The 25,726-nt window shown below is 31.4% G+C and overlaps 1 protein-coding gene across 1 annotated transcript in view; it reads right to left on the bottom strand.

Moving 5' to 3' along the window:
* Positions 1 to 747: 747 nt before the first annotated feature.
* The window catches only part of LOC146917438 (putative cyclic nucleotide-gated ion channel 20, chloroplastic), a 37,041-nt gene continuing 12,062 nt past the window's right edge, over positions 748 to 25,726 (bottom strand). The window contains exon 11 of the mRNA XM_085719274.1: positions 748 to 1,170. The gene's annotated coding sequence lies outside the window, so the exon portion shown is untranslated. The remainder of the gene's footprint in view (positions 1,171 to 25,726) is intronic.

Genomic DNA, 25,726 nt, shown 5'->3' with positions numbered 1-25,726 from the left:
AGATTAAAATAATTTTTTTACTGACAAATTATAGTAATTTATTGTTAGATTAATATTTACTCATTTGTCCGAGTTTGAGTTCCTCAAACTAAAGTACTTATTTATTAGCTCAAATCAGACACCACACACACTGCATATATACTTTATATTATTTGTAAATGCATATATACTTTATATTATTTGTAAAAGCAAACAAATTATTACAACCATAAAACCATAATATATATATATATATATATATATATATATATATATATATATATATATATATATATATATATATATAGAGAGAGAGAGAGATACATTTAACACAAACTACACAATATTACTTATAAGTTTTGCCACACATCATAACCAATTTTGACCAGCATTAAAATATTTAATTTTCTACTTGACTACTTTGCCACGTATCATAACCAATTTTGACACATCATAACCAAAGCATTAAAATATTTAATTTTCTACTTGACTACTTTGCCACATCATAACCAATTTTGACCAGCATTAAAATATTTAATTTTTTTTAGCTAATCTCCTTAGGCTATATTTATGTGTCTTAAGGTTATCACACACACATTTAACCAAGTGAAGGGAGTCATATAAATTTATAATTCATCACTAAACCATGGAGAAGAAATCACTGGCAGACTTGTGTTTCCTCTTCCTCGTTTTCTTTGTTGCACGTATAAGGCATCATTCTTTAGACACTTTTTTTTAATGGTTTGTTTGCAAAAAAAAAAAAATTGGATGCATAATGTTATGTAAATTCACCAACTTTAAGATACAGTTCTCGTAAATGAATCCCTCTATTTGTCATTCATCCATTTTACACCCCCATTCTATATGGTGGTTGGTAGTGGTCGGTCGGCGGTGAAGTCCTTCACCGCACAAAGGGAGGCGGCTGAACTTCGGCGATCCCACAACGGACGGTGGCCATACATCGAGATATACACATTTTATTTGACTTAAAATAAAATCTAGTCATTCTCGTATATTTATTGAAAAGTTAAATATGCAATCCAATTAATATTCTATTTGGTACTTGTATGCAGAGAAAAATGTGGTGATTGAAACAAGGGCTTCTGAGGTTTTGTCTAATGGAGTATGTTTGTCTGGTACATTCAAGGGACCATGCATCCCTCCCTTTATGAATAATCGTTGTGACAAGTCCTGCAAGAACAAAGAGCACAAATATAGTGGCAAGTGCTGGCAAGATTTACGTTGTTGGTGTTATGGAGAATGTTAAATGGATCTAAAGACGCATGCATGGACGAAATCTATGAATAACGACTATAGTAATAAATAAATAAATAAAAACTGCAGTGTAGCTTGCATTGTATACTTGTATGTGTATTGTGTCATGAATCTTGAATATAGTGTAATGAATTCTTGATAATATCTGCCACTGATAAAAGGTTTTAGGATTTAGCCATGGATTATTAGATACAGGTTATAGCATATCATCAATCAATAACAAAGAAGGAACAAGAAATTGTGTACCTTTTAGGTTGATGAAGTATAACCGTCAAAGGATGAGAGGGATGACTACCCTCATTCCGTTTAGCAGCAGAGTGTTCAGAATAGTTTAACCGTCTGATGGGATGACGTTTAAATAACTAAACGGCTGAGGGCAGGGACCTCTCATTTGGCTTAGCTAAATGGTCCAACTCATCACGGTCCATTTAGAAAGAATAGCCCAATCACACATATTCATCAAATAATTAGTGCGTAACACAATAGACCATAGTTTATATTATGACATTAGCTTATAATAATTGATTATTGTCAATCCATAATTGATTAATTAAATAATTAATCCAACAATCTCCCACTTGGATGACAATACTGAATTATTAAAAGAATAAAAAATTTCACTTGTCATAAAGAATTTAAATTTTAAAATTATATGTATGGTCAAAGCACTAATCACTCAAAAGAGAAGTAAGCTTTAATGCTGCAGAAATTGAATCCGATAGGGAAAACAAATCATACAGATCAAAGACTCACTTTTCTAACAAATGATGAATTTATAGTGACACATTTGAATTAAAAGGGTGTGTCATTAAAGAATGGCCCAAACATTAAAATGTTATAACAAACTCCCACTAACCCAAAATATCATAGACTTAATCAAATCATTATGAGTTACAATACTCATTTATATAAGTCTGTGGTTAGTGGTTCTGCCAATGAGTTTTCAATTCCATAAAAGTCATATATCCATAAAGGTATAAGAATAGTAATTACTTATAGAGATAGCCTATAAAGAGAGAGTAATTACATTTAGTCAGAATCAATAAATGATCTACGACATTCAATTAATCCACGTTTTAAAAAAAATTGTGACTATAAAAATCGATAAAGTAATAGGAAATTCAAGAATCTCCAAAATGGATCGACATAGACACTTAGTTTAAAGAAAATTAAATGTGGATTAATGTGGCCACTAAAATGCAATAATGAACGAACATTTATGATTATCTCAGATTGTAAATACTACAAGAACACAATATCATACTCGATAGGAGTATTGATATTATACATTGTACTTATTATTTATGACCTCATAAAAAGTGGATTAATGTTGGTAAAAGAGAAGCACAATATATATTTGCATGCTAAGAAGTTATTGTGCATATTCCAACAAAATTGACTTAAGCATCCAATTATGATGCTTATTGAGATTGATAGAATTTTAATATATATATCAAAATAATAGAATGAGACTGAAGTTTAAAGTTTCTTAAACTAAGCCATATTTTATAGTGTGCACAAGAGTATATGGCAATGACGAGAATATTAAATTGTATGTATATAATATTGTGTACACATTTCTCTTGATCTCACATGTATATATATAAACAAGAGTGAGATTTCTCATTTGAGCTCATAGTATATAGTGTTGTGTAAACACTCCCACTGATCCCACATATATATTAACAAGACTTAGTGGGTGATCACTGGTATAGAAATATTGTAATAACATACTCCCTCCGTCCCGGATTAACTGAGTCATTTACTAAAAAAAAGTGTCCCAAAATAACTGAGCCATTTCAATTTTCAATACTACTTTCATCATTCCCAATTCAATATATTCCACTTTTTCCCCTTTATAACTCTAATTAATACTACTTTCATCATTCCCAATTCAATATATTCCACTTTCCCCTTTATTTATACATTTTTCTTAGTAAGTGTGAAATGAGCCAAGGGCTCAATTAATTCGGGACGGAGGGAGTAATATTCAACAGTGGGATACCTGATTACCAGTGCAAGATTATCAACATAAGTGGTTATGTAATTTTAACTAGTAGAGTTTCATGAACTCAACCACATATTTGGCACATGAGTATAGCAGAATTATTAACACAAGTGGTAACTTAATGATAGTATGAAACCCCATGATATATAATTTTTCAATGGCAGATACTATCAAGAATTGAGTTTCGTGGTTAACCACATATTCTACATTTATAGAATTAAGGAGAACGTAAATTTTCATTTAAGAATTTTATAACACAAGATCTCCTTTTCACAATTAAAATTCCAATGAATTTTGTAAATATAGTAACCTTTATATGACAGAGTATGATGATTATATAAAAAGTTTTATCATCATACGCGTGAGATTAAGTCTCTAGTATTATAAATAGGTTATGAGACTCATATGAGTGAGATTTAGTCTCTAAAATCATAAAATAGGATATGAGACTCTATATACAATTTTAGTAACTCACTCAAAATTCAAATGCTACAATTATAATTGCATACATTTGAGAAAAGATTAGGTTACATGCAGCGGAAATGCATGAGACTTATATTTGATTATTATTGAGGATATAAGAGAAAATAGTCATAACCTTCCATAAATATTAAAGAATAGCAATAATATAAAATATGTCAAAATATAATAAAATTAAATGTCCCAAATATACTGTAACGCCCATACTAAACTTATCTAGAATATTTAGAATGTGCGTTAAATTTAGTACTAGATACATTAAAATTACAATAACAAAATTGCGACTGAATAAATATATACATCACTGCAGGTTCGTATATTTGTTATCTGAATACATATCTTGAACCGTAATAAATAATTTGAACTAGTACGACACGAGCATGTGAAAATATATCATTCAGCCTCCTTTATTGTCTCCTTGCCACGTACAACCTGCTGATCTGAAAAAAATAAAAGGGATTGGAGTGAGACAGGATGTCTCAGTGAGTTCCACCTATCCTAAGCTGTAGGCAATCTCAGGGAACCTAGGATCGCCATCTGTCTCTAAACTCTATCCATTTGGGTTTATACTATATTTAACATGCATCACTGAGCGATCGGGGAGTAACTAGGATCGCTAACTGAATACTATTTTGACTCTTGCCATTCTGACATATTCATAATCATATTTATCATTATGTTAGAAGTTAGCGTTGAACAAACAATATTATCTGAGTTGATTTTACGGAATAAACCCAGGTGGAGTAACCCCAGAATTTATTCCACTCTGACCGGTAATAATTTCCAACTGGCGGGAACCCAACTGACGGGGATACCGGACTCCTCTGATTATTGTGGGGTCATCCTCACGGATAGTGCCCGTTCCAACTGGCGGGAACCTTTCGTATCCAACTGGCGGGATAGCGAAAGCCACAGCTTAAACATGTTTTAATATTATAACTTGAACTGATTTCTGATAACTGAGTTAATCCTCAACTCCACTACTAACGGGGAGCTAAAGAGGAATAACTTATCCTAACTGATTTCTTATAATAACAACATTCTGAGTCTAATAATAAAGACGTAGTAAATTTCGTCTTTATTCTGAAATTAATACTGATACTAACCTATTCAGGTTCTAGGCATATCGTTGTCATATGTCATTCCTAAAAGGTTATAAGATTTTCCCCATATCCTGATAATTTGTTTCAATGGCTAATTTACTCTAAACATTCTTTCACACAGATAAATATACACTATGGTAGTATATGATTAGAGGATATTCATAATACAATTTCAGCTACATATTCAATAAAAATGAGAATTTAGAGTCTTAGCCAAACCAAACCATCATATCACTTTAAAAGTATAATTTATATTAGCTAAGAGTCGAAATAAAGTAATAAAATCCAACAATTCTCACTTTTCGGAATGTTAGCCGAAATTGCATATTTATTCATACTCACGTAAAACCTGTCATAATATTTTTCCTCTAACTCCTACAATACCATAAGCATATTTATCAACATAAAAGCTATTTTAGAGTACACTAGCAAGGGTATAAATCTTAAATCATAATGTCTCTAAATTATGCTCTAATGTACCAAATCATAATCTATTATTCTAAAGACATAATTTAACTACCCAAAGGGGAAGTTTTCTAACTAAAGGAACTCACCACGATTTGCTCTGCTTCCATTCCGAGCTTCAAGTTCCAACAAGCTAACAAAATCCTAGCTGCTGCACTCTTGCTCAAGCTTGCTGCAAGGTGTTCAAGATGCAACACAAACAACAATTTTCCTTACTTGAATAATAATCCAGATTCTGCACAATTCTAGCATCAGACCCCGTACTTCAGAGTCACCTCCAGACTTCAATATTTGACCAAAATCCGTGAAACCGGTGCCAAAACAACGGCAATTTCGTTAGCTAACCATAGCAACAAGAACCACCTGATTCGGAGTTACAGAGAGAAAGTTATTACCATTTTAGTGGAGCTCTGCCCCAAAACCCGTAACCAAATTCCAGCAGGATTTTACCAACTTCAATTGCGTTTTCCGAATTCGTTTCTGATGACAGTTAATTATTCGCTATTTTTAGTGTCATTTTCATCACATTTTGGAGTTCACAAGCAAGCTTAAGCAGCAAGAAAGGCATGAAAAGTTGAAGATTTTGAAGAAAGTAATTTTCTGAAGAATATTGGAGTTCACAGTTATTTTGAGCATGATAAAGTGCGAAAAACAGGAAAAGTTGAAGATGCTGGAAAAACGCTAAAAACGTGTCACGATTTGCCAAAACGTGACACGATTTTACCAGATCATAAAAGCATGCTTTCGACATTGGGACAAAACGTGTCACGATTGCAAAAACGTGACACGATTTCTTCAGCTGTTTGCAAAAACGTGACACGATTTCTTCAGCTATTTGTAAAAACGTGTCACGATTTACTTAAAACGTGACACGATTTTGGGCGAATTTCTGAGCCTATTTAAGCTGAAACCTATTCTGAAGACAGGGGTTACGAATTCTGGAGAGAGAAAGTGCGATTTGCAGACCTGGAGACTGAAGAACGGGGCGATTTCCTCCATTCTTTACCAGTTTATGTATGATTTAATTCTTTCATTGATTATGCTATTTGTAAACTCAATTATGAGTAGCTAAATCTCTTAGAGATTAGGTCTGAGATGATTCTTTGTAACCCTAATTGAACCATGTTGCTGTGAAACTCTATTTATTGTGAATGACAATCTAGTTTTTATTCAATTCAATTGTTCTTAATGCTTTTTATATATTGACACCATATAAACATGATTTTGTGAGAACGAATGACTACTGACCATAGCTTTCGACTTAGACCTAATTGAATTGTTCTAATAAACATGGTAAGTCTAGGAATGGATAATCGTTTGTTAGTGATATTAGGTTAACGTGCTTTAAACCTTCAAAGATTATTAGACCACCTAAGGGATTAGGGGTTGTAGTTTGAGAAGAGGGTCCTAACTCAAGGGATTGATTAGGACTATTTTGTTAACTATCGTGGAACTAGAAAATCATTCATAAGAATAGGTGCAGTATACCAATTAGGGGAACATAGATGATTCGAAAGACCTGATCTCATCTCTCTTTCCTTATCTTTTCCAAAACTATCTTTATTTTCTGTTTATTTAATTTTATGCAATCAAAACTACTGCCTCGGGCACTAAAATAATTTACACATCCTAGATATTAACCTTATTGCCAAATTGAGATTAACACAGTCCCTGTGGATACGAACTTATAAATTTTATTACTTCGATAGTTTTAGTACACTTGCTAAAAGTCTATCAGTTTCTAATCCGAATCATACGAAATTTGTGTCCAAACTGTAGGGAATTGAATGAGAAATCCAAAAATCCAATTATTACTCGATTATAATCAACATGCTAAAAGATATGGCCCATATAACAGGTACGGCCCAAACACACAACCTGTCCAAACAATAGCAACAATAATCACTTCTATCAATTTTCCTCAAGTTCTTGCTTAACACCACAACAAACCATATTCAGCAACAACAACAGCACACATAAGTTCTAGTTTCTATTCAATTTTTGCTTCTAACAATCTATTTGAAGTGTAATCAACACCAAACACATACTTACATTAGCTTACTTATTTCACTTAACTAGCATCTTATAAAATTCCCATTCCCTCTCTATCCTTTGATTCCTTAGGAACTTCCAACCTCTTTGTTGAAGAATATATTCTTGAGTGAGAATTTAAACATGGAGCAACTTAAACCAATTGAAAGGCAAGAATTGACACAACATACAAAAATTGGGGTTAGAGTTCACTTGGGGAAGAAAAGGAAGAAAGGAAGTGAGCTTACCTTTGTTTCTTAGTAGTTCCAACATATAGATTGAGAAGAATTGATCTCATCAAGCTTGAATCCATGGGAAAAAGTAGGAAAATTATGAAGATTGGATTTTGGTTTGAGTGAGGAAGTGATGATTTGGGAAGAAAAGAAGAAGGTGTCGTGAGAGTAAAAGAGAGAAAGGAGGGAGTAGTTTTCTAACGTGAGAGAAATGGAAAGAAAATATCTTGTGTCCTAAATGATCAAAATGCCCTTTTCTACACTCTTCCTCAACTAAAATATACGATAAAATGCCGTAAGAGTTTTAAGCGGCAAATTTCATTTCCCGTAGTCCATTGAACTAATATGATTTGGTCTTGTAAAGTTCTATGCACTATTACCATTTTGTCCTTCTCTTAAAATTTCCAAGGATAGAATAACTGATGCTGAATTTTTATATGCGGGGTATTACATATACCGTTTATAATTATTTAGAATAATGGTTTAAATAAATTTTTCTCAATTGAGTTGTTAAGAATTTTGGGATTTTGAAATATTGCTTTTACAGAGTTTACATTGATATGAAATAATATGGAAGTGTATAATAATTTATGAGAAAATAATATAACTAATATCCTCAATATAAGTCTCTACAATAATTTTATATCTAAAGGTATAAAACAAATATATATATTTGTTTATGAGATATAGTTAATTGACATGTAGAATTTTCCTCGCTTGTTAAAGAATTATATGTTCTCCACTTGGTGAGAATGATAGTTAAACTAATAAGGTATTTTTCTTAGCCATAAAAGGATGATTATGTTAAGTAATGTCATACCGATAGGGTATGTCCATCACGTTACACAATACATAGCAAGGATTCTCCCACTTGATTGAGAATAGATAATGATAGTTGAATTAAAAAGTTTGAAAGATATTTTAAATAAAATATTCAACTATTTCTCTATCACAAAATGATATGCTAAGTAACGTCACACCGATAGGGTATGTCCGTCACTCACATAACAAAGGGATAATAGCAATCCAAAATATTTATATATATATATATATATATATATATATACAAAAATAACATTTAAGTAGAAATTTAATTCAAAATTAGAATAATATTGGATTGCAAAATTTATATAGTTTGCTACATGTCTTTTAATAGAGTAACTTACTTATTGTAATCTCATTCGAGATCTTAAGGATAATAAGTAAGAACTATATCATCACAATGTACAATTCTTATGTCTCAAAAATTCAAATATTGATATGGTACTCTAATTATATTTGACATAAATATAAAAATTAAGGTACATTGAATAATAGCATTTATATTAATAACAACACACCGATAGGGTATGACTGTCACCAATATAATGCTAATCTATTTAGAAAACTTGGCATAATTGTATTCACGATAGGTGAGATTACAATTATACAAATCAATAATGTTTATGCTTAGGAGAATATGATAAAATAATATCATGCATAAACAATTGTACTTAATTTACTCAACTTCGGTCATATTCAAATTCAAATAATAGAAAGACATGCTTAACAATATTTTAAATTAGCACGTCATAAATATGACTTTAGAATTTATTTATATTAGTATAATAACAAGAGTTATTATTTAGAATACAAGTGTGTCAATTAGCTTTCTATTTTATCCAGAGTAGACTCTTAGAATAAATATATAAGAATTATAGAGCTCTATTTAGAATATTCTGGAAAGAAGGATTTCACTTCTACATAGAATAAAATTTCAGATCAAAATTAGGGTTATTTGCACCAAAAAGAACGAATACGATGAATTCTCAGAATTCACATGGCATAAACATCTGATTATATCACAACCTTGAGCTTCAAAGGAAAACGTAAAACAATTCTCTCCTTTAATTTATATTGCCATAAGAGAGAATAAGAGTGATAGCGTCAATATAGATTGGCTTAGTATTTTTAAACATAAAATAGCCAATTACATAGCAAAAACGGCAAACATATTGATCACCCCACATAAAAGAAGATATACAATTATACCCTAGATCAAACTTTAAACAAGATTCGACAACAAGAACAGAATAGGATAATGGTTTCCGCAAAAGATTGTATCAGGTTTTGCAATTAATTTTGTTCAACATATAATAAAACTCTAGATCAAAATTGAAACGAGCCTTTTGATTTCACTATAAAATTGATCTAACAAGTATAGAGTTCATTCGATTTAAAAGTAGCCATATTCATGGGATCAAAACAAACATACGGCAGAACAAGATTATGTTGAAAATCATATGATACTACTTTCATTATTCCCAATTCAATATATTCCACTTTTTCCCCTTTATAACTCTAATTAATACTACTTTCATCATTCCCAATTCAATATATTCCACTTTCCCCTTTATTTATACATTTTTCTTAATAAGTGTGAAATGAGCCAAGGGCTCAATTAATTCGGGACGGAGGGAGTAATATTCAACAGTGGGATACCTGATTACCATTGCAAGATTATCAACATAAGTGGTTATGTAATTTTAACTAGTAGAGTTTCATGAACTCAACCACATATTTTGCACATGAGTATAGCAGAATTATTAACACAAGTGGTAACTTAATGATAGTATGAAACCCCATGAATATATAATTTTTCAATGGCAGATATTATCAAGAATTGAGTTTCGTGGTTAACCACATATTCTGCATTTATAGAATTAAGGAGAACGTAAATTTTCATTTAAGAATTTTATAACACAAGATCTCCTTTTCACAATTAAAATTCCAATGAATTTTGTAAATATAGTAACCTTTATATGACAGAGTATGATGATTATATAAAAAGTTTTATCATCATACGAGTGAGATTAAGTCTTTAGTATTATAAATAGGATATGAGACTCATATGAGTGAGATTTAGTCTCTAAAATCATAAAATAGGATATGAGACTCTATATACAATTTTAGTAACTCACTCAAAATTCAAATGCTACAATTATAATTGCATACATTTGAGAAAAGATTAGGTTACACGCAGCGGAAATGCATGAGACTTATATTTGATTATTATTGAGGATATAAGAGAAAATAGTCATAACCTTCCATAAATATTAAAGAATAGCAATAATATAAAATATCTCAAAATATAATAAAATTAAATATCCCAAATATACCGTTTATAATTATTTAGAATAATGGTTTAAATAAATTTTTCTCAATTGAGTTGTTAAGAATTTTGGGATTTTGATATTTGATTTTACAGAGTTTACATTGATATGAAATAATATGGAAGTGTATAATAATTTATGAGAAAATAATATAACTAATATCCTCAATATAAGTCTCTACAATAATTTTATATCTAAAGGTATAAAACAAATAAATATATTTGTTTATGAGATATAGTTAATTGACATGTAGAATTTTCCTCGCTTGTTAAAGAATTATATGTTCTCCACTTGGTGAGAATGATAGTTAAACTAATAAGGTATTTTTCTTACCCATAAAAGGATGATTATGTTAAGTAATGTCATACCGATAGGGTATGTCCATCACGTTACACAATACATAGCAAGGATTCTCCCACTTGATTGAGAATAGATAATGATAGTTGAATTAAAAAGTTTGAAAGATATTTTAAATAAAATATTCAACTATTTCTCTATCACAAAATGATATGCTAAGTAACGTCACACCGATAGGGTATGTCCGGCACTCACATAACAAAGGGATAATAGCAATCCAAAATATTTATATATATACAAAAATAACATTTAAGTAGAAATTTAATTCAAAATTAGAATAATATTGGATTGCAAAATTTATATAGTTTGCTACATGTCTTTTAATAGAGTTTTTAATAGAGTAACTTACTTATTGTAATCTCATTCGAGATCTTAAGGATAATAAGTAAGAACTATATCATCACAATTTACAATTCTTATGTCTCAAAAATTCAAATATTGATATGGTACTCTAATTATATTTGACATAAATATAAAAATTAAGGTACATTGAATAATAGCATTTATCTATACCTATTAATAAAGGCAATACTATTTTTTGGTGTAGCCTTTTTTTGCAAATCCCAAAATGCCCTTACTTGATAACAATTATTAAAAAAAAAAAAAGTCTGCCTTACCCACTAATAATCACACAAGGTGGCAGTTAATAAAGAAAAAATCAGCATTGCCCACTAATCAACACTCACGTAAAAATAACTGCTGCTTTTATCTTTGAAAAAATCTGTCTTAACCACTAATCTAAAACATAACTTCTGCTTTTCTCTTTCTCACAACTGTGAATTTCATTCTCTGGTGAAATATCCTTAACTTGAAATAAGACGGTTGAGAATTGAGCAGTTTTTTCTTTCTCTAAATTGAGCAGTGTCAAAGAACCAACAAACATTGAGCGGTTTCTTTATTTGTTTTGTCAAGAGATATGGGAGAATGCAATTGCAAATTATACTCATTCATCACTTTCAATGCAATTTATCCTTTTCACATTGCAACTTTTTCTAATGCAAGTTTTACTGTCACTTTCATTCTATCTTTTTACGATTTATGCAAGATGATTCAATGTTATTTTTTTCTTCTTTCAGGGAGTGGATGTTTGCAGAGTTTGTCATTACAAAACTGTCCGCAGAGAGAGAAGAGGGAAAAAGATAAAAGGGCTGGTTCAAAATTACTTATCTTTCAACACTTAACACGTATGAATGGAATTTCACAAGTTCAGCGTAGGAATGCAAAAATCACTGCATCCAATTATCAAATGGGGAATTCAAACTAGAGCAACAATTCTATTTTAATATCTTCATCAAAATTGATATTGTCCACATGATTGTTTTAAACTTTTTTTTGACAAAACATCTTCGGTTGCCGGTGCGTGTAGGTAGGAGTACGATTGTTTTAAATTGTTAATTGTAAATTTTCTTTTTGGATTATTTCCATTCTTTCCCTCTTTTGTTGTAGGTAGAATATGTGTGTGTGTGTCGTGAAAGAGGAGAGTTGAGTTATCTGGTTAGTCTAATGTCAATTTCATATTTTTTAAATGGCTTTATAATTTTGGTTTGTTTGTGCTACCTATTTCTACTTTTTCTATCCATTACCTTTATTAAAATTTTCACGACTTCTGTAGTATATATACTTTTCTACATAGAACAATTTTTGAGATTTACATATCACCTTCCCCTTATTATTTTGCATTTCCAATTTTTAAGTGCACCAAATATGCAAAAAGGGTTTTCTAAAAGGAATGGTGAAGATCAACACTTCTCTCATTGATGGAATCATGAGTAGTTGCATAATGGGATACTTTCATAAAACAAGTAATTGTGTAAAGAGACCCATGAAACAAAAAACAAAAAACAAAAACAAAAAAAATGAAGAACATTGGATACACACTATTTTGTCCCCCTTTTTAATTTGATGCAAGACATGGCGATGCACAGTACTACTGTACCTGTTAACAGCAGGGTCTTCTAATATTTTCTTTGATCAATCTTCTCTCTTTCTCTCATACATGTTTTATTTTTAACTGATTTCTCTCTTTTTTTATTCATTTTTACTTATGATCCAACAACAGGGCTACTAGAGATCTATTTGGTTTTATAAAGTTTCTTCATGACAATCTATGATTTGTTTCTTTATTGGTCAGGACTTGGAAATCAATGTCTGAAATGAAATACCAGATGAAAGGGTTCCTCCCTCAAGTTCAAATCAACAAAAAGTGCTCCCCGGAATCCCAATTATCAACTGCTAATTGGTAACTTAATTTCTCAAATGTCTTTTTTTTTTTTAAAAAAAATAAATAAATTTCATTTCTTAGTTTCTTTTCCACAACATGATACTTATAGCAACCACCCCTAATTGTAGTGCCAAACTCTGTTTTCATGAACTATTTTATTACACTTGATTATTGATTTCAGGTAATGGAAGAGATAATCAGAGTGAAAAAATAAACCATGCAAGTGAAGAAGCAACATAAAATTATTGATTTATTGATATTAATGTTTACCATTTCCAATTTTGGATGACATTTTTCCACTTCTTTGTCTCTATAAATATTTTATAAGAGTACCATTTATATTCCTTCAAGAATAAGTACAATTTATATAATTAGTAGGAAAAAAATTGGGTTAAATAATTTGTTATAGGTTTGTAAACTACAGTCTATGCATTCTTTCGCAAATACTTTTCAAACAATTGAAAATATTAAAATTATGTTAAAGAAAAGAAAAATTTCCAAACACTGTTTAACAAAAAAAAAGTTTGCAAATATCAAAAGTACTATTTTCTAACCTTTTATTATTTTATTTTATTTTATTTATGTCAAAGCTTGAGTTTAATGATTTTAATGGTTAAAATATATTTTCATTTTTATGTATTCCTCAAAAAAAAAAAATGGAATATGCTTATCCTTCATTCCAAATAATAGCATTTATATTAATAACAACACACCGATAGGGTATGACTGTCACCAATATAATGCTAATCTATTTAGAAAACATGGAATAATTGTATTCACGATAGGTGAGATTACAATTATACAAATCAATAATGTTTATGCTTAGGAGAATATGATAAAATAATATCATGCATAAACAATTGTACTTAATTTACTCAACTTCGGTCATATTCAAATTCAAATAATAGAAAGACATGCTTAACAATATTTTAAATTAGCACGTCATAAATATGACTTTAGAATTTATTTATATGAGTATAATAACAAGAGTTATTATTTAGAATACAAGTGTGTCAATTAGCTTTCTATTTTATCCAGAGTAGACTCTTAGAATAAATATATAAGAATTATAGAGCTCTATTTAGAATATTCTGGAAAGAAGGATTTCACTTCTACATAGAATAAAATTTCAGATCAAAATTAGGGTTATTTGCACCAAAAAGAACGAATACGATGAATTCTCAGAATTCACATGGCATAAACATCTGATTATATCACAACCTTGAGCTTCAAAGGAAAACGTAAAACAATTCTCTCCTTTAATTTATATTGCCATAAGAGAGAATAAGAGTGATAGCGTCAATATAGATTGGCTTAGTATTTTTAAACATAAAATAGCCAATTACATAGCAAAAACGGCAAACATATTGATCACCCCACATAAAAGAAGATATACAATTATACCCTAGATCAAACTTTAAACAAGATTCGACAACAAGAACAGAATAGGATAATGGTTTCCGCAAAAGATTGTATCAGGTTTTGCAATTAATTTTGTTCAACATATAATAAAACTCTAGATCAAAATTGAAACGAGCCTTTTGATTTCACTATAAAATTGATCTAACAAGTATAGAGTTCATTCGATTTAAAAGTAGCCATATTCATGGGATCAAAACAAACATACGGCAGAACAAGATTATGTTGAAAATCATATGATACATGGATTAATAAGAATGATAGCCATAATAGTATCTAATTGGCTCTGATACCAATTGATAAAAGGTTTTAGGATTTAGCCATGGATTATTAGATACAGGTTATATCATATCATCAATCAATAACAAAGAAGGAACAAGAAATTGTGTACCTTTTAGGTTGATGAAGTATAACCGTCAAAGGATGAGAGGGATGACTACCCTCATTCCGTTTAGCAGCAGAGTGTTCAGAATAGTTTAACCGTCTGATGGGATGACGTTTAAATAACTAAACGGCTGAGGGCAGGGACCTCTCATTGGGCTTAGCTAAATGGTCCAACCCATCACGGTCCATTTAGAAAGAATAGCCCAATCACACATATTCATCAACTAATTAGTGCGTAACACAATAGACCATAGTTTATATTATGACATTAGCTTATAATAATTGATTATTGTCAATCCATAATTGATTAATTAAATAATTAATCCAACAATCTCCCACTTGGATGACAATACTCAATTATTAAAAGAATAAAAAATTTCACTTGTCATAAAGAATTTAAATTTTAAAATTATATGTATGGTCAAAGCACTAATCACTCAAAAGAGAAGTAAGCTTTAATGCTGCAGAAATTGAATCCGATAGGGAAAACAAATCATACAGATCAAAGACTCACTTTTCTAACAAATGATGAATTTATAGTGACACATTTGAATTAAAAGGGTGTGTCATTAAAGAATGGCCCAAGCATTAAAATGTTATAACAAACTCCCACTAACCGAAAATATCATAGACTTAATCAAATCATTATGAGTTACAATACTAATTTATATAAGTCTGTGGTTAGTGGTTCTGCCAATGAGTTTTCAATTCCATAAAAGTCATATATCCACAAAGGTATAAGAATAGTAATTACTTATAGGGATAGCCTATAAAGAGAGAGTAATTACATTTAGTCAAAATTAATAAATGTTCTACGACATTCAATTAATCCACGTTTTAAAAAAAAATTGTGACTATAAAAATCCATAAAGTAATAGGAAATTCAAGAATCTCCAAAATGGATCGACATAGACACTTAGTTTAAAGAAAATAAAATGTGGATTAATGTGGCCACTAAAATGCAATAATGCACGAACATTTATGATTATCTCAGATTGTAAGTACTACAAGAACACAATATCATACTCGATAGGAGTATTGATATTATACATTGTACTTATTATTTATGACCTCATAAAAAGTGGATTAATGTTGGTAAAAGAGAAGCACAATATATATTTGCATGCTAAGAAGTTATTGTGCATATTCCAACAAAATTGACTTAAGCATCCAATTATGATGCTTATTGAGATTGATAGAATTTTAATATATATATCAATATAATAGAATGAGACTGAAGTTTAAAGTTTCTTAAACTAAGCCATATTTTATAGTGTGCACAAGAGTATATGACAATGACGAGAATTTTAAATTGTATGTATATAATATTGTGTACACATTTATCTTGATCTCACATGTATATATATAAACAAGAGTGAGATTTCTCATTTGAGCTCATAGTATATAGTGTTGTGTAAACACTCCCACTGATCCCACATATATATTAACAAGACTTAGTGGGATTCTCATTAGTGATCACTGATATAGAAATATTGTAATAACATACTCCCTCCGTCCCGGATTAACTGAGTCATTTACTAAAAAAAGTGTCCCAAAATAACTGAGCCATTTCAATTTTCAATACTACTTTCATTATTCCCAATTCAATATATTCCACTTTTTCCCCTTTATAACTCTAATTAATAATACTTTCATCATTCCCAATTCAATATATTCCACTTTCCCCTTTATTTATACATTTTTCTTAATAAGTGTGAAATGAGCCAAGGGCTCAATTAATTCGGGACGGAGGGAGTAATATTCAACAGTGGGATACCTGATTACCATTGCAAGATTATCAACATAAGTGGTTATGTAATTTTAACTAGTAGAGTTTCATGAACTCAACCACATATTTTGCACATGAGTATAGTAGAATTATTAACACAAGTGGTAACTTAATGATAGTATGAAACCCCATGAATATATAATTTTTCAATGGCAGATATTATCCAAGAATTGAGTTTCGTGGTTAACCACATATTCTGCATTTATAGAATTAAGGAGAACATAAATTTTCATTTAAGAATTTTATAACACAAGATCTCCTTTTCACAATTAAAATTCCAATGAATTTTGTAAATATAGTAACCTTTATATGACAGAGTATGATGATTATATAAAAAGTTTTATCATCATACGAGTGAGATTAAGTCTTTAGTATTATAAATAGGATATGAGACTCATATGAGTGAGATTTAGTCTCTAAAATCATAAAATAGGATATGAGACTCTATATACAATTTTAGTAACTCACTCAAAATTCAAATGCTACAATTATAATTGCATACATTTGAGAAAGATTAAGTTACACGCAGCGGAAATGCATGAGACTTATATTTGATTATTATTGAGGATATAAGATGTAACACCCATACTAGAAATTACCTAGGATATCTAGTATGCTCGTTAAACTTGGCATTGGATACATTAAAATTACAATAATAAAATTTCTTCCGAACATATCATAAAACTACTTGTCTATACATTTAAAATAGTACCACTGACGTGTATAACATACATGCAATGACAAGTAAATATAATTGTCCAGCTTCTTCTTCTACTTCATCACGAACTGCCCTGCTTGCAATCCACCTGTGTCTCTGAAATAAAATAAAAGGGATTGGGGTGAGACGGGATGTCTCAGTGAGTTCCACCTATCCTAGGCTGTAGGCAATCTCAGGGAACCTAGGATCGCCATTTGTCTCTAAACTCAACCATTTTTGGGTTTATGCAATTTATCATGCATAACTGAGCGATCGGGGGATAATTAGGATCGCTGTCTAAAAGACTGATATAATCCTGATACTAATACTCAACTCATAATCATAATTATAATCATAATGTCTGTCATATTATGTTAGAAATGTTAGCGTTGAACAAACAATATTATCTGAGTTGATTTTACGGAATAAACCCAAGTGGAGTAACCCCGGAATTTATTCCACTCTGACCGGTAATAATTTCCAACTGGCGGGAACCCAACTGACGGGGATACCGGACTCCTCTTATTGTCATGGCGGGAACCTTTCGTATCCAACTGGCGGGAATAGCGAAAGCCATGACTTATAAATTATTTAATATTATAAACTGAACTGATTCTCTGATAACTGAGTTAATCCTCAACTCCACTACTGACGGGGAGCTAGAGAGGAATAACTTATCTTAACTGATTTTCTTATAATGATAATTTTCCTGAGTCTAATAATAAAGACGTGGTAATTTCGTCTTTATTCTGAAATTAATTCTGATACTAACCTATTCAGGTTCTAGGCATATCGTTGTCATATGCCATTCCTAAAAGGTTATAAGATTTCCCCATATCCTGATAAATTAAATTCGACTAATTAAGTCGAACTTTCATACTTAGAATTCTTTTCTTTCCAATGATTGGAAATCTACTCATGAATGATTTGTTTCAATGGCTAATTTACTCTAAACATTCTTTCACACAAATAAATATACACTATGGTAGTATATGATTAGAGGATATTCATAATACAATTTCGGCTAATATTCGATAAAAATGAGAATTTAGAGTCTTAGCCAAACCAAACCATCATATCACTTTAAAAATATAATTTATGTTAGCTAAGAGTCGAAATAAAGTAATAAAATTCAACAATTTTCACTTTCCGGAATGTTAGCCGAAATTCCATGTTTATTCATACTCACGTAAAACTTATCATAATAATTTTCCTCTAACTCCTACATTACCATAAGCATATTTATCAACATAAAAACTATTTTAGAGTACACTAGCAAGGGTGTGAACCTTAATCATAATGTTACTAAATTATGTTCTAATGTACCAAATCATGTTCTATTATTCTAAAATCATAATTTTAACTACCCAAAGGGAAGTTTCTAACTAAAAGGAACTCACCTTATCTTATTTCAGACTCTGGAACAATTATAAGCATCAATTGAGCATCTTCGCCACTGCCTCTATTCGGTCATCCGAATAGCAGTCCAAAACTGCAACCGCTTAATTCATCACCAACTTGAATCTCGGTTCAGCACAAAATCCTACTTCTGCCCTCAACTTCAAAATTATCTACAGACTTCAATACTGGACCAAAATCAGTGAAACGGGTGCCAAAACGTCCGAAATTTTGTTAGCTAACCATAGCAACAACAACCACTTGATTCGGAGTTACAGGGAGAGACTTCTTATCATTTTAGTGGAGTCCTGTTCCAAACCCGTAACAGTTTTTCCAGCAGAAATTCACAACTTCAAACGCACTTTCTGAGTTCGTTCCTAATCCGAAACATACAAAATTTATATCCAAACTGAAGGGAATTAAGCGTAGAATCCAAAAATCCAATAGTTACTCAATTATGGATTACACAACAGCATATATGAGCCAATGAAGATCATGCGAATATTCGTCTCAAAATCATGAATTTCAATTATAACTACTTATAGCAACAAACACAACTCAAAATACATCAATAACAACTTATCAAGGTTGTTAAATCACTTTTCCATAATAATTCTCTTAAGTTCCATGCTTCTACTTTCAATCCATTTCTCCAAAAATTCAACTTACTAGTAAACTCACCATGAATGTCATTCATAAGCTCCTTATGCATCAAACAACTCACCACCACCACCACCACAACATATATTGCATTCCTAGACATTGAATTAAACAATTTTAACAAAAGTAGCATTAGAGGTGAGGTGGATAGATTGATTTTCATGGAAAAGGAAGAGAAGAAAGAGCTTGACACTTACTTAATGTTCATTCCATCATGGGTACTCCAAAAGCTAGCTTATTTGATGATTTCCATGAGATTGGGGCCAAAATGAAGATTATGAATGGCAATGGGAGAAGGGGCTGTTTTTGCTTCAAGGAGAGGGAAGGATGAATTTTGCTTGCCAAACACTTGTAATAGCACCACAAGGAACCTATTTGTTGCTTAATTTTGATGATTTCATGAAGAAATGAAAAATTTGTGATAGAGAGGGTTGAAGAAGATGATGGCCGATGGGTTTCAGAGAGAGAAGGGGAAGAAATTATGGAAATGTTTTAGAGAGAGATAGGGATGGAATTGTGTGGAAAATTTTAGAATTTTCCTATTAAACAATCTCTTGGTTGGCAAATACCCATTTTGCCCTTGCTTAAAATCTCATAGATAATTTGAAAAATAGCTAACACAAATAAATGACAAATGACAGTGTTGTTAAGCGGGATATTACACTCTACCCCCCTTAAGAAAATTTCGTCCTCGAAATTTAGATTTTACCTGATAATAAGTACAAATAATTCCTCGATACTTTCGATCTTAAACTTCCACATACGTCTGTTACCAACTGATTCTCTTTATTCGACTAAATTATCGGTTTCCCTTGTTACATAAAGTCTTCCGACTACCTAGCCATAGATACAACTGACTTGAATTAATATGTTAAACCGATTTCAGGACATCTTTTCCAATCTCATATGTCGAAAAGGTTCGATAATAACCTTCTTGTCTGTGATTTGTGGAATACATTATACACATTCCGAACATAGTGGATTGTAAAGCTAATCGATGTATCTGATATCTTTCGAGTAAATTCCTTGTTCCACATACTCTTTATAAATTGTCTTAGGTTACTCCTACCTGTTTACCTTTACTGAATTCTTGAAAAATCTCATACGTTTACTAAAGTAACACTTCTATCGACTTCGTCAACTTTTATCTTGTCTTGGACAGATATGACCTTTGAGTGATCTTTCATGCTATGTCTGGTCCCAATAAAATTTTATTTGTGAACTATGCCCCAAATAACGAGGTTTTATAATGATAATCATATCATACTCTGTATTAGATCGTCCCTACTCTGAGCAATATCTAACGTCAAGTTTATTTCATCGAAAGTAAGAATTATTCCAACTTTCTTCGTTAATCAATACATAAATAGGTAAATGTTACTTCTGATGTCTGTTATGTTTTATATGAATAAACTCAACATTGTGCTACCTCTAACATCTGTTGGAAGTACTAACTGACGAGTACAATCCATAAATCAGATTTAAATACATAGTGTACTAACTGGCGAGTACATTAAATATATAAATCTTATATGAGAATGGTGCACTGACTGGCGAGTACACAATACACGAGGTAGTACAACTGATAGCTTAATACATAACATATATTTGTAGTCATTCAACTTTGCTTCTTCTATACTAGAATTTAAATCAATCACGATACACCTTGATCATATTAGGATGAGTAAAAAGTATCATCATAGATCTTCTCTTGAACTTATATGTTCAAAATATACATTTCATTCTTGAACAATATTGTTATAGCTGTTACTCTAGGGAATGTCTTATCATCTTTTTCTTAATTCCATACTCATAACCTGAACATGCGTAGTCCCATTTGTGTGATATCAATCTTTTCTTTACCTCAAAAATATGGAGTTTAGATTCCTAAACTTCAAGACTAAAATTGCATTCAAGCATTTGCATTCATATTCTGAGTAGTATCTGTTCCCTCAGATACATGTTAATATACCTGATATTTCATGATAGTATTTCAAACCAAAATAAAAATAAAATCTTCAAGATACAACATTTATATCTTTGCCTCATACATGACTCCTTTTAACTAATCTGATACTTCTAAGTCATTCTTCGAAATCACGGCGTCGATTAACCGGGTTACATACTATAGGTGATTCCAATTTCTTATATTTAATAAGGTAGGAACACCTTCATCCTACTCTTACTACTTGAACTTTTTATATCTGTGAATTATGCGGTTTGGAAAATTGTTTAATTCGTCTCTTAAGATTTCCCATGAATATCTCATTCAAAGTCTTAAACTTTTGCACATTATGTTACATCTTGCTGATTAATATCTTGCTGCGCTACTCTGATTTATTAGTTCACTTCGCTTAGGCGTACTGCTCCAACCATACTGTAAATTTCTCCATCTCATTACTACATGTTATGAACATGGGGCTAACTTTACACTTCTTGCTATTTCGAGCACCGACTTATAATCACTGACGAGTCATTTTCAAATACTGCAAATTTTTCTTTAAACATGCACTACATACTTGTTTTCGCAAAGTGTTCCTTGAATGATTCTCACATTCACATTATTTATGAACTAAAACATACTTGAATATTCGAGGCTTATTTCCATTTAGTTTGTTCTTGTCTGTGTTGACAGATACACTTATGATCTCCTCTGTAGTAACTTCGACTCCCAAAATTCGATTTAGTTAACAAAATCATTCTTTTGGTTTTCAAGACATTTGCATCAGAAAAATCATCAGATAAAAACGTTTAATTCCTCAATACTTTACTTCATTCTTAACTCTTTTACACTAGCGACAATTTTTTCCTGTAGCAGAACCTTAAAATAATTTTCAAATTCAAAAATCTTGATTTAATCTTTAACACATCAACGTATTGTATTCATGCATTAATACATTCTTATCCTCGACATTCCGTTGAAAGAGCTTGACATCATTTGTCCATTAGTTCACCGAACTTCCGCAACTTATTATTATTAAATCTTTATTTTCCGTTCCGATCAAAAATTTACATCTTGTCTCTGACCATTACCGGGATCTCTTTCCACTTACTGTTATACTTGTATTTCTTAGTTCGAAGAACAACTTAATATCATGATAATGCAAGAGGTCTTATTCAATTTCCTTAGAGTACAATCCTTATTAGTTTAACTTTTCTGCAATTCCTTGCTAAAAAATGCATCTAATTCATGCTCTAATCCGTAAGGATCTTTCCACTACTATTTATTCATCCTTCTTGACTCTTATGTGGTATAGCATCTTCACTTTCTAATTCATAAATCTAGCACTTTAGATTCGGGAGGTTTGACTAATCCGACATAGTTTATCTAACTTACGTCGTCCATTCATTGCTCACATCGGGGGTTTCCTTGTCTGCTCCAAAATAATTTACTTATTCCATAATTAGTTCACCTAACAGTTCAAGCATCAAAATCCAGCTCGTTTCGGCATTCAAGTCTTTCACTTCTTACATACTCTACACCCACCGAGAGTTTATGAATTCCATTGTTCATCAGATAATTTTCTCATATCAAGTTCATCTTCTGATCCCGCAATTCTAGTTACGCCTTTAGAAATACTCATTTCTTCTATACCTTACTTATGCCTCTTATATTGCGGTTCCTGTCAAAGTTGCAATTATCCCTTAGTCACCCTGAATATCTTACTTCTACGGTATCCACATAAAGTGTCGTTCAACAATACATAGTACTCCGTCTTAATCTTAACATTTCCCTTATGTGCTTGAAGAATCTTCAGCTTCACAGTTTATCAGCCACCATCTGGCGTCGAATACTTCCTTAGCAAAATTCCCTATAAACCTGACACCCTGACCTTCCTTCTTCTTATGCTTCATTCCTCCTAGGTCCTATTAAGCTCTCAGACATTCGTTCTAACTGTCATATACTAGATTGAGTTGATCAGGCTCAGGTAGATATGACATTTAGAATAAACATCCGGAACCCAATAGTCCCACTGCATTTTATTGAATTCTAATGACCCAAGGCACGATCTGAATCGACCTGCTCTGATACCAAATTGTAACACCCATACTAGAAATTACCTAGGATATCTAGTATGCTCGTTAAACTTGGCATTGGATACATTAAAATTACAATAATAAAATTTCTTCCGAACATATCGTAAAACTACTTGTCTATACATTTAAAATAGTACCACTGACGTGTATAACATACATGCAATGACAAGTAAATATAATTGTCCAGCTTCTTCTTCTACTTCATCACGAACTGCCCTGCTTGCAATCCACCTGTGTCTCTGAAATAAAATAAAAGGGATTGGGGTGAGACGGGATGTCTCAGTGAGTTCCACCTATCCTAGGCTGTAGGCAATCTCAGGGAACCTAGGATCGCCATTTGTCTCTAAACTCAACCATTTTTGGGTTTATGCAATATATCATGCATAACTGAGCGATCGGGGGATAATTAGGATCGCTGTCTAAAAGACTGATATAATCCTGATACTAATACTCAACTCATAATCATAATTATAATCATAATGTCTGTCATATTATGTTAGAAATGTTAGCGTTGAACAAACAATATTATCTGAGTTGATTTTACGGAATAAACCCAGGTGGAGTAACCCCGGAATTTATTCCACTCTGACCGGTAATAATTTCCAACTGGCGGGAACCCAACTGACGGGGATACCGGACTCCTCTTATTGTCATGGCGGGAACCTTTCGTATCCAACTGGCGGGAATAGCGAAAGCCATGACTTATAAATTATTTAAAATTATAAACTGAACTGATTCTCTGATAACTGAGTTAATCCTCAACTCCACTACTGACGGGGAGCTAGAGAGGAATAACTTATCTTAACTGATTTTCTTATAATGATAATTTTCCTGAGTCTAATAATAAAGACGTGGTAATTTCGTCTTTATTCTGAAATTAATTCTGATACTAACCTATTCAGGTTCTAGGCATATCGTTGTCATATGCCATTCCTAAAAGGTTATAAGATTTCCCCATATCCTGATAAATTAAATTCGACTAATTAAGTCGAACTTTCATACTTAGAATTCTTTTCTTTCCAATGATTGGAAATCTACTCATGAATGATTTGTTTCAATGGCTAATTTACTCTAAACATTCTTTCACACAAATAAATATACACTATGGTAGTATATGATTAAAGGATATTCATAATACAATTTCGGCTAATATTCGATAAAAATGAGAATTTAGAGTCTTAGCCAAACCAAACCATCATATCACTTTAAAAATATAATTTATGTTAGCTAAGAGTCGAAATAAAGTAATAAAATTCAACAATTTTCACTTTCCGGAATGTTAGCCGAAATTGCATATTTATTCATACTCACGTAAAACTTATCATAATAATTTTCCTCTAACTCCTACATTACCATAAGCATATTTATCAACATAAAAACTATTTTAGAGTACACTAGCAAGGGTGTGAACCTTAATCATAATGTTACTAAATTATGTTCTAATGTACCAAATCATGTTCTATTATTCTAAAATCATAATTTTAACTACCCAAAGGGAAGTTTCTAACTAAAAGGAACTCACCTTATCTTATTTCAGACTCTGGAACAATTATAAGCATCAATTGAGCATCTTCGCCACTGCCTCTATTCGGTCATCCGAATAGCAGTCCAAAACTGCAACCGCTTAATTCATCACCAACTTGAATCTCGGTTCAGCACAAAATCCTACTTCTGCCCTCAACTTCTAAATTGTCTACAGACTTCAATACTGGACCAAAATCAGTAAAACGGGTGCCAAAACGTCCGAAATTTCGTTAGCTAACCATAGCAACAACAACCACTTGATTCGGAGTTACAGGGAGAGACTTCTTACCATTTTAGTGGAGTCCTGTTCCAAACCCGTAACAGTTTTTCCAGCAGAAATTCACAACTTCAAACGCACTTTCTGAGTTCGTTCCTAATCCGAAACATACAAAATTTATATCCAAACTGAAGGGAATTAAGCGTAGAATCCAAAAATCCAATAGTTACTCAATTATGGATTACACAACAGCATATATGAGCCAATGAAGATCATGCGAATATTCGTCTCAAAAT

This window comes from Medicago sativa, chromosome 6, assembly GCF_051527215.1.
Source record: "Medicago sativa cultivar Bolivia chromosome 6, Bolivia_mono, whole genome shotgun sequence".
NCBI lineage: Eukaryota > Viridiplantae > Streptophyta > Magnoliopsida > Fabales > Fabaceae > Medicago > Medicago sativa.
Note: the sequence above shows the minus strand (reverse complement) of the source record. Positions and strands in the feature narration are given on the sequence as shown.